The sequence below is a fragment of the Gadus morhua genome, chromosome 17 (assembly GCF_902167405.1).
Source record: "Gadus morhua chromosome 17, gadMor3.0, whole genome shotgun sequence".
Classification (NCBI taxonomy): Eukaryota; Metazoa; Chordata; class Actinopteri; order Gadiformes; family Gadidae; genus Gadus; species Gadus morhua.
In genome coordinates, this window is record NC_044064.1 from 8,496,308 (window position 1) to 8,506,307 (window position 10,000).

At 49.2% G+C, this 10,000-nt stretch overlaps 1 protein-coding gene across 6 annotated transcripts in view; it reads left to right on the forward strand.

Moving 5' to 3' along the window:
- sorcs2 (sortilin-related VPS10 domain containing receptor 2) overlaps positions 1 to 10,000 on the forward strand; it is a 161,472-nt gene that overhangs the window by 17,078 nt on the left and 134,394 nt on the right. The gene's annotated exons all lie outside the window — the stretch shown is intronic.

Sequence of the window (10,000 nt, forward strand, 5' to 3'; positions counted from 1 at the left end):
GTGAATAATTCTGAAGCAAAAGAAGAGCAAAATAAACAAGAAAAGGGGTGAAATGAAGATTATCTAAATGCAAAATAACTGAATCGGGGAGAGAATGGGAATGTGTCTCTGTCTATGTGTCTGTATGTGTCTGTATATGTCTGTGTGTGTGTGTGTCTGTCTGTCTGTCTGTCTGTCTGTCTGTCTGTGTGTGTGTGTCTCTGTGTGTGTGTGTCTCTGTGTGTGTGTGTGTGTGTGTGTGTGTGTGTGTGTGTGTGTGTGTGTGTGTGTGTGTGTGTGTGTCTGTGTGTATTGTATGTCTGTTTCTATGTGTCTGTGTATGCATGTATGCGTCTGTGTGTGTGTGTGTCTGTCTGTCTGTCTGTCTGTCTGTCTGTGTGTGTGTGTCTCTGTGTGTGTGTGTCTCTGTGTGTGTGTGTGTGTGTGTGTGTGTGTGTGTGTGTGTGTGTGTGTGGTAAACAGTGGGTGGTAAACAGGAAGGAGGGCATGGATGGGGGTGTTGGGGGAGATGAGGGGGGAGGGGGGGGAGTTCAGCAGGGATTATGGTAATACCGACGGGAACAGCTGTTGGCCTCGGCCTCAACAGCTGTATCTACTAAATAAGGGGGAACGGTGCCCGCATTCAGAATAGCTCTCGCTCTCTCTCTGTTCCTGTGTTGCCATGCCAAAAAAGTAGCACAGAGTCAGACAACGACAGAGTGAGGGAGAAGTAGCAATGTTTTGAGTCCTCAAATCTCTATCGGCGTGCATTTGTACTCCATCACAGTCATTAAGTATTGCTGAGCTGGTGTCTATCAAAGCCTTTCTAAACAGGTGTGTGTTTTTTGGCGGAAAGATCTGTGTTCGGAACCTTTGTGTGACAAATTGAGAAATAAAAGGAGGAGTTTGGGGCTCGCCATATTGTCAAATGGTCAACAACTAAATATTTGTTTGATAAATGCATTGACGATACGATTCTAATTAGAAGGCAAACCCATGCCCAATGAATCCTATTCTTGTACTTCTTGGTAGCAGAACTTACCCATGTGCCTTTGTCTCTCGCCTATCAATCCATCCGTCCGTTTCTCTGGCAACCTCCTCTAGTTCCTCTGGGGGGTGGGGGGGGAGGTATCCCTGGCCCTCCTCTGCTCTTCATCAAGGTCTATAGCCCTCATCCTCCTCATCCTCATCACATTGCCCTTCATCAGAATAACCGCCCCGCCGCCCCGATGGGATGAAAACTAACTCTGATCTTCTGCCTTTGTGATGTCATCCTCTCAGGGGGGGCACTACCCCCCAGAGCCTGTGAGACTGTGTGGAAGGGGCAGGGATGAATTCAACTGGGAAACTGGAATCCCTTCTTGGCTCCTGATCTGACTGATTTGAGGGGTGTGCTGGTCTGAGGTTGAAGAGCCAGACCAAGAGAAGGAAGACAGCCCTGCCTTGGGCCAGGTCGAGGGAGCAGTATAAATGTTAAATGGACTGCATTTATTCAGCACTTTTCTAACCAGTGGCCACCCAAAGCGCTTTACAATATTGCCTCACATTCAACCATTCATGCAAACATTCATAAATAATCAACCATCAACCATTGCAGGGTGACAGCCCGCTGGTCAGGAGCAGTCAGGGTGAGGCGTCTTGCTCAGGGATTCGTCGGCACTCTGGGGATCGAACCAGCAACCCTCCGGTTACCAGCTAGCCCACTCTCCCTCCGGAGCCACATGCTGCAGTGTAGATCTGTTTCCTGTCTGGTCAGTGTGCCCACGCACTCTGGCTGGAACAGACCATAGGGTAAACTCCCCAACCCACACGTTGGGATCTGTGGGTGAGTTATAGGGGCGGGGGGGGGGGGGGATCAGAGAGGGTTTCAGAGGCAAGGCATGGAAAATAACTATTTTGTCAGTCTCACTCGCGTTTCATTTCCGGCGAGAAATAGGACACACACACACACACACACGCGTATAGTTTTACAATAAAAGTGGAGACAACCATAGGATTGTGGTTTCTCATTTCTTCCTTTCACTCTTTCTCTCCCTCTCTGTCTTTCTCTCTCCCGCTCTCTTTATCTCTCTCTCGCTCTGCCGCTCTCCCACGCCCTCTGTTTATCACTTGCCCTCCAGGCTTCCAGGTTCTTATTCTTCCTGTCTAGGAACACTAAAGAGGCAGTTTAAACTTCTTTGTGTAACACAAATGTGTCTTTCTGCGGATGTGCGTTTGTCCGTGTGTGTGTGCCCATGTGTGTGTCCACGCAAGTGGATTTATCGGTCGGTTCACAAAGGTCATTCTTGTTTGTTCATATTTCGACTCGGCAACGCGTTTAGCACATGTTGGTTGCCCTGTGTGGCATCGATAAGTCGCAGACCCAGAGGGGAATCCCCTTTGAGAGCCAATACACATGGCTTGGCACCAGCTTGGGGAAAGGGGTTCTGTGTCCCAGCCCCCCTGTTGATGAAAAGCTGCTCACCTGCCGTCTCAAAGCCCAGCTCCTGAAGATCTGAAGGGTAGGGCCAGGAGCCTGCCGGACCCGCCTCTCATAATCCTCTCGGTGCCCCCTGCTTGCTGGTGGCATTCCCAGCACCCACCATGGGCTCTCTCTCTCTCCCCCTCCCTCTCCCCCTCTCTCTCTCTCTCTCTCTCTCTCTCTCTCTCTCTCTCTCTCTCTCTCTCTCTCTCTCTCTCTCTCTCTCTCTCTTTTTCTATACCTGTCTGCCGGCATACCTTCACCCAGCTTACTTTTCTGTCACCAATTCATGCCAGTGCATGCAATTAGCTGTGTGTGTGTGTGTGTGTGTGTGTGTGTGTGTGTGTGTGTGCAGCCCACATGCACACACATCTCTCTCTCTCTCTCTCTCTCTCTCTCTCTCTCTCTCTCTCTCTCTCTCTCTCTCTCTCTCTCTCTCTGTCTAACTCTCTCTCTCTCCGTCTCTCTCTCTCCGTCTAACTCTCTCTAACTAGCATCCCTCTTTAACTTTTTTTTGCTTGTTAGTCTAGTTCTCTAGGTCCTTTCATTCGCACTATCTTTCAATGCGTTCTTTTTTTCAGTTGTTTCCCATTTCTTTCTGTCACTTATTCTTTGTTCCGGTCTTTTCTTTCCACTATCTTCCTCCTGTGTCTGTTGCTTGGCAAAAGGAACCAAAAATACCCGCCCTGTATTATATCTCTTATCTAAAGACCTCATATACAGTATGTGGGTTCATTCCAAAGGTGTTAGCGTGCTTTAAATCTAATCCTTTGTCAATTTCATTACCATAAAACACACGTGGTCTTTTACCCAGGTCTATTTTTAGGGCGCGCCTCCCACCCCCCACCACCCTCTATTGTTCCCACACTCCGATCGAGGCGTCCGTCTCTTCATCTCATGTGGGTAAACATGCCACCCTGTGCATCACAGGCTCCTAATTATAGCAGCGAATCAGATATTCATGAACAAAAAAAAAAAAAAAAACAGCGGGAGAACAAAAGGCTAATGAACCGCCGAGGAAGACTGCGGAGAGAGCGAAGATCAGAATCTTGACGGAGGCAAACAATACTGCAGGGAGGCAGAGGCCAGGTGGGGGGGGGGGAGATAAGAGATGGATGGATGGGAAACACAGTGGAGAAAACGAACAGAACGATATTAAACCAAGCCTATTATGGAAAGTGATGTGCAGTAATGAAACGAAGCGCTCCGCGTACGTGATGTAATCGCTTGCTCTGAGGCCCCGACAAAAAATTATGATTATTATTATAATTAAAAGTCATTAAAAGCTTTTGCAGTCGTAGGAGTACACACACACTTCCCCGGGCTGCGCATCTTCTTGAATGGGGGAAATTAGAAAGAACAAAATTGAATGATGTCATAATGGTGTGTTTATTTCCGAGGTTTTATAATCACAGGCATGGCCGTGCGTTGCACAAGCTGTGGGCAGCGTGCAGGGCTGGTGCCCACACGGCGACCCCCCGGAGACACACGTTCTTTCAACGTGCGCGATAGTCCCAGTATCCTCTTGTTTGGGGGTTTTGCTCTCAAGCTCTCTCGTCTCCACTCATCAACCCACAAATGCCCATGAGCAAATGGACTGCAGTTACACAGCGCTTTTCTAACCAGTGGCCACTCAAGCACTTTACAATATGGCCTCACATTCAGCCGTTCATGCGCACATTCCCACACCGACGGCGGTGTCAGCCACGCAGGGCGACAGCCAGCGCGTCAGGAGCAGGCAGGGTGAGGCGTCTTGCTCTGGGACACTTCCACACTCCCGCTCTACCTCCTGAGCCACATGCCGCCCCACAAAAAATACCTAAAGAAGCCCCACATCGACCGGCCAGTGGAACCAAACCCCATCGTATAAGTTCCATGGTGAGGGAGGATTATATGAATTGAGCTGACGATGATGAGTGACCCAAAGTGACTTGCAACCGCCGGAGGACCTGGTGGTTCTTATTTGTATGTTATGGGATGTTTTTTCTTTCCTTTTCAGCCAGTGTTTAGTCTGACTGGGTTGGATGCTTTGGTTGTGATTAAGATGGGTGGGGGTCAGGCATTTTGCTTCAACCGTGGCCCGAGATTTGTGGTTGGCTTTTATATCCTTGGGCGTGTTTATGCAGAACACTTGGTTTATTCATGAATCTTCCATCTGCATGTGAATGTTTTGGTGTGTGTGTGTGTGTGTGTGTTGGTGTGTCTGTGGGAGTGTATGTGTGTGTGTCGTTGTGTGTTTTCATGTACATGTTCTGCACTACACACTGGCATGGAAGTGCAGCTTTAAAAACCAAAATAGAAATGCAAAACAACAACCTCCCAAATTTAATTTGGCTGGGGATTTATTGTTGTGCTCCGACAAAATCAATTTAGTTCAACTTTTTGGAAATGGGCAAAAATGGGCTCGCTGATTTTAATGGATTTTTTTTGCCGTCTTGTTTTTACCAGACTGTGAAAAATTGTGTGTGTGTGGTCTGGATTGTGGGGAATGCGTTCAGCCTCGGGGGGGGCTTGGGGGGGGGGGGGGGGGGGGGTTATCTTTCACGGATGGAGAGAGATTGTGTATCTTCTCCGCGGCTTTTAATAAACGAATGACTGCATTCTTTCTTCCTCATCTGGAATTTGTCGTCTGCGAGTCTGAACCTCCCCGTGCTCTGACCTTACCCTCTAACATCCTCCAGCTTCCTCGACGTCTCATTATGTCCCCTCTCTTTGTCTCGATCCTTTCTCTTTGCTATTCCTCCCCCCTACCTCCCCCCCCCCCCTCCCCATCCTCCAGCACCTCAATGGTGTATTGATAGACTTCACCGTGGACGCCTGGGTGACAGGCTGGGGGCCACTCCACTTCTCTCCAGAGTCTAGTTCACGGTCAAGCTTGTGTCATGAAGTTTTTCGCTCTCAATGGGGTCTCTTGTAGCTCGGGTTGAATTCCCCAGGGGTCTTGATCGTCCCCCTGTTGACTTCTCCCCCCCTCCCCCTCCCCTGCCCCGTTTCCAGTGAATACCATTGTGACTTATTGTGCCGCAGGCTCACAAACAAAGATCCCATAGTGTGGTGCTGTGTGTGCCGGCTATGTGGTCGCGGCCCCACTGGCGTGGTTTCCCAAAGGGAAGTGTTTCAATTCGGTTCGCAGCACATAGTTTTTCCATCGCGGCTGGTTTTATCATAATCGACACAGGATACCACTTTACGTTTGGTTTTGCTTTGGTTCTAGAAATGTCTATCCTTTTACTGAAAGGTTGCACATTTAATTTGAAATCTCCATCTCCTCTTGTGTTTGGGATTTGTTTGGAATTCTGATTGGATGGATTTATTTTCTCTCTCTCTCTCTCTGCCTCTCCCTTTCCCTCTCTCTCTCTTTCTCTCTCTCTGCCTCTCCCTTTCCCTCTCTCTCTCTTCCCTCTCCCCCTCCCTCTCCTTTTCCCTCTCTCTCTCTCTCTCTCTCTCTCTCTCTCTCTCTCTCTCTCTCTCTCTCTCTCTCTCTCTCTCTCTCTCTCTCTCTCTCTCTCTCTCTCTTCCCTCTCCCTCTCCCTCTCTCTCTTCCCTCTCCCTCTCCCTTCCTCCCTCTTTCTCTCTCTCTCTCTCTCTCCCTCCCTCCCTGCCTCTGGGAAAAGTTCTGTAGCGTGTGCCAACTCCTCCATCCGGGTGAATGAGCTGTCGTCGGGGCCAGCCAAGCAGCGGGTCTTAAGGTGCTGTTCCGTTACACCAAAGGCAATAGAGAAATCTGGCGTCCGCACTGTTCAGCGGTTTTGTCAGGGTGGGTATGGTGGTGTCAGCCAAATAAGAGCTCCCTCTGCCCACCTGCCTGCCATGATTAATGGAAAACCAGCATTCGTTCTCTGTCCACCTCTCCCTGCAGAGAACGAGAAAAAAACCTTGGTTTGTTTTATGCGGGCAGCAGGGATCAGTGGTGGGGTCCCAACGCTGGGAGTGGCCTTGGAGGGGTATGGCTGGGAATGGAGCTATCGCTTTGTGACCCACCTCTTGGGAAATCTCAGACTCGATGGTGTAATGTGAAAATACGTGTCAAAAAAAGAGTGATTTACCTTTGTCTCACTCTCCTTTTCGTATTAGGCGTAATCCAATGATGTTTTCCTTTTCTGGACGTCGTGGCTGTTCGTTTCCTTGCTTTGACGTCTACAACGCAGTCTCCTTGACCAAACATCTAGAAAATAGTTTCCTTCCACTATTTCTGTTGGACTTTACTTTCATATTCTGATCATTTAAAATAACTATATTCTGGAGATTCTAGAAACACAGAATTTGGCCAGTTTTGTGTTTGACTAGACATTTCACCTGAAACCTATGACCCTTATGGATAAAAAATATGTATTAATGAATATATTTATTTAATGATTTATTATTATTTAAACCCTGTTTCCATCCTGCCTCACCTTTTGAATCTACTGCAAGAGTCAAATCCCACGCATTTCATTCGTCCGATGTCGGTAAACCGGTTTGGGCCGCATTGCTTTCACACCTACGTGATCTTTTATGGTTTGAGTTTTAGTCAACGAGTACAAAGAGAAAGTGCTTTTGATGCGTTGTGGTGCTATCGTCTCAGTGCTGGGATCTGGCTGTCGTCTGCCGAGGCATGCGGCCCACCTGAAGCAGGGAAAAGACTTCCTTGGCCCCCAAACCCCTCGCTCTCCGTCATCAAGCGGCATGCCATCAGACGAGAGGCGACAGCTGCGTGGGGGGGGCTGCAAAATCTGTTCCCACCGACGCCATCTGAGCCACAGTTGGCCACCGCAAGCTCTCGCCGCATGTCACATGACTCAAGGAGGGGGTGGGGGGGGGGGGGGGTAGTTTGGCTTGCCAGTTCGGATCCCGCCGTCCTTCCCGAGCCAAGGCTGTTTTTTTGCAGCTTCAGCCGGTCTGGAGGGGGGGGGGGGGGGGGGGAGGCGGGCGGGCGGGAGGAGAGGCCCCGCCCACAGCATGTGTTAAAGCACGAGGCTGAAGCTCCTTGAACACTTTGGTCCAAAACGAAGCTCTTCCTCCCACAAGACGCCCTCACAGACCGTACCCCCCCCCCCCCCCTCTCTCAGGAGGACAGGAGGCGGGAGTCCCAGAGAGGTGTTCTGAGCCAAGAGTCTCCTGTGCCTTCAGCAGCGCGGCTTGCCTTATTTCACGGTCAGCTTGTCCTGTTTCAGGCTGGCAGAGACCGGTCTGCATGTCCGTCCGTCCGTCCGTCCCCAACCCACACACCCAGTAGCTGCTTTCCCCTCTGCCAGGCTACAGCGCTCGGTGTGTGTGTGTGTGTGTGTGTGTGTGTGTGTATTGGAAGAGGGACAGACCACCACCGCAGGGGCTTCAAACACCCATCCGCTTTGTACGAAGCATTAGGAGGTTTCCTCAAGGCGGTCCTTCTTAATGCCAAGTCAAACCCATTGTTATATAGACATAAGAGAGACGGTTTGGAGCCGCTTCGGGTTAGCCTTCGAGTTCTGTTCAAAACAAAGGTTGGGTGGTTGAGAATGCGCAATGTTGGTGGAGGGATTTTGTCCGTCACAGAGAGCATTAATACTGTAGTGGTATATTGAGGTTGTTGTTGCACTATACGAAGAGATTTTTTTGGTCTTTAGATCTTTACCTTCTCTTCTAGAATCTCAACCTACACCTAAAGGATTTTAGGATTTGTCTATCCACTTCACATGAGTTAATTTAACGTTATCGATGTTGATTTAGGATGGAAGGGAGTTTTAATCGTACCTATACATTGAGATACAGGCACAAATAGGAATGCTCCATATTACAGACTCTATAAAAACACTGAGCACGGATAGACGGATTGGTGCGACCACATGCAGTGACTCCAGTCCATCACGGATAAAGCCCCCTCCATCGTAGCTCTAACCCAGGGTCTGTTACCACTCCCCTCGGAACCTATCACCTCCTCAGATCCACCTGTCAATCACGCATCAAGATCAATGCCTCTCTCCTCCAAGACGCCTCGCCCGCTGGCGGGAGTTTTTCGCCATGGCAACGGTAATTCCCATAACGCTCTTGGCTGTCAAGAACGGAGGGGGGGGGGGGGGGGGTGAAAGACAAGAGCCTCTGATCCGGCCTGCACCCAGGGGGGAGGGTGGGGTGTGTGTGTGTGTGTGTGGGGGGGGGGGCTGAGATGTCGTAGGGGGGGAGGGGAGGTGGGAGGAGGACGAGAGGGTGGGCTTTCGTTGTGTTTCCGGGCGGCGAGTTCATGGGTGCATAAATAATAGATATTTCTTCCTGAGTTTCTCTCCCCCGTCGAATCCACAATCTCTCTCCCCCCCCTCTCCCCCTTTCGCCCCACACCCTCTGCCTCTCGTGCAGCTCTCTCGTTGCGCATTCGTCTTGGGTAGGAGCTCGCTGGTAATGAAGCCAGGGGGAGAATGATAAAAGAGCGAAGGGGTTGCTTCTAGCAAGGAGCGTGTCAGGAGGTGGCGGAGGGCGCACGCCCGCAGATAGCGAAACCACGGCCGTGGTTTCGCTATCTGCCGGCGCGCTCCCTCCATCTCCTCCTGACACCTCCTGCGTTCTGACACCTTCCGCCACGTCGCTCGCTAGCTACCCTCGGTAACTCCCCGCTCTGTGTAGTCTGCAGAGGGGGTCCCCATGGGCGTCAGAGTGTCTGATCCACCTATGGAGCTCGCCTTTATTTATTCTGGGGAATAGACACGTCGAGAAAACGTGCGGCGTTCTCATTTTCAAGTGTACCCCGTCCATAATAATCCCGCAGTTAAATAAGAAAATCCAATTCAACACGGTTTTGGATGCTAATCCAAACACGGGGAGCATAAAATGAGAAGGCATAGAGGCCAGCCGAGCGTAATACTGCTCTTCCCATAAAGGCGCTGGACCGAACCGGGCGTGGCTGTGCATTATTCTGGCTTTATTCTTCTGAAATGCCCGTTGTATGAATGTGACTCCTGATGTAAACTGTGATTTTGTCGTTCACCGACCCTACCATCCAAGTGTCTGTTTATATCAGCCATTATTTCTTCCACAATTTCCACTGATGAATTATGGTTTTTTTAACGTTGCCCCACAACAACAACAACAGTTATCCCATTATCGTACTATGTTCCATTCAATCAGTGTTGCATTACCCATTTATATTGTCTGGAACAGGAAATTAGAAACGTCCTTCACCAAGAAAAACCTAAATAAACATTGGATATCTTTTGTGAATCTCAATTAGCCAATTAAAAATTGTTCTCTTAACCCTCATAAACACCAAATTATGTACGATATCAACTCTACACAGTGTTCAACTTTTTGACTCTTAGTTGAAAGATTGCTGCCTAAGACATTATTTTAAAACGTATTCACCAATAGTCACTTAGGATCACTTTATCCACTTAATATTTGCATACATGCAGCGCATATCTTGCTATGCATATTTGCACCGTATGCCTCTCTCACTGTTCCTAATCATTTATTTATAGTTATATTTTATTTATAACACTTTGATTGTAATACAAATTGTATTTTTATTTGTTGGAAATGTGTGCTGATAGCTTGATAATCTTGGTCACGGAGTCGGTGGAGTCGGAGTCGAGTGTCTCAAAGGCCACAACA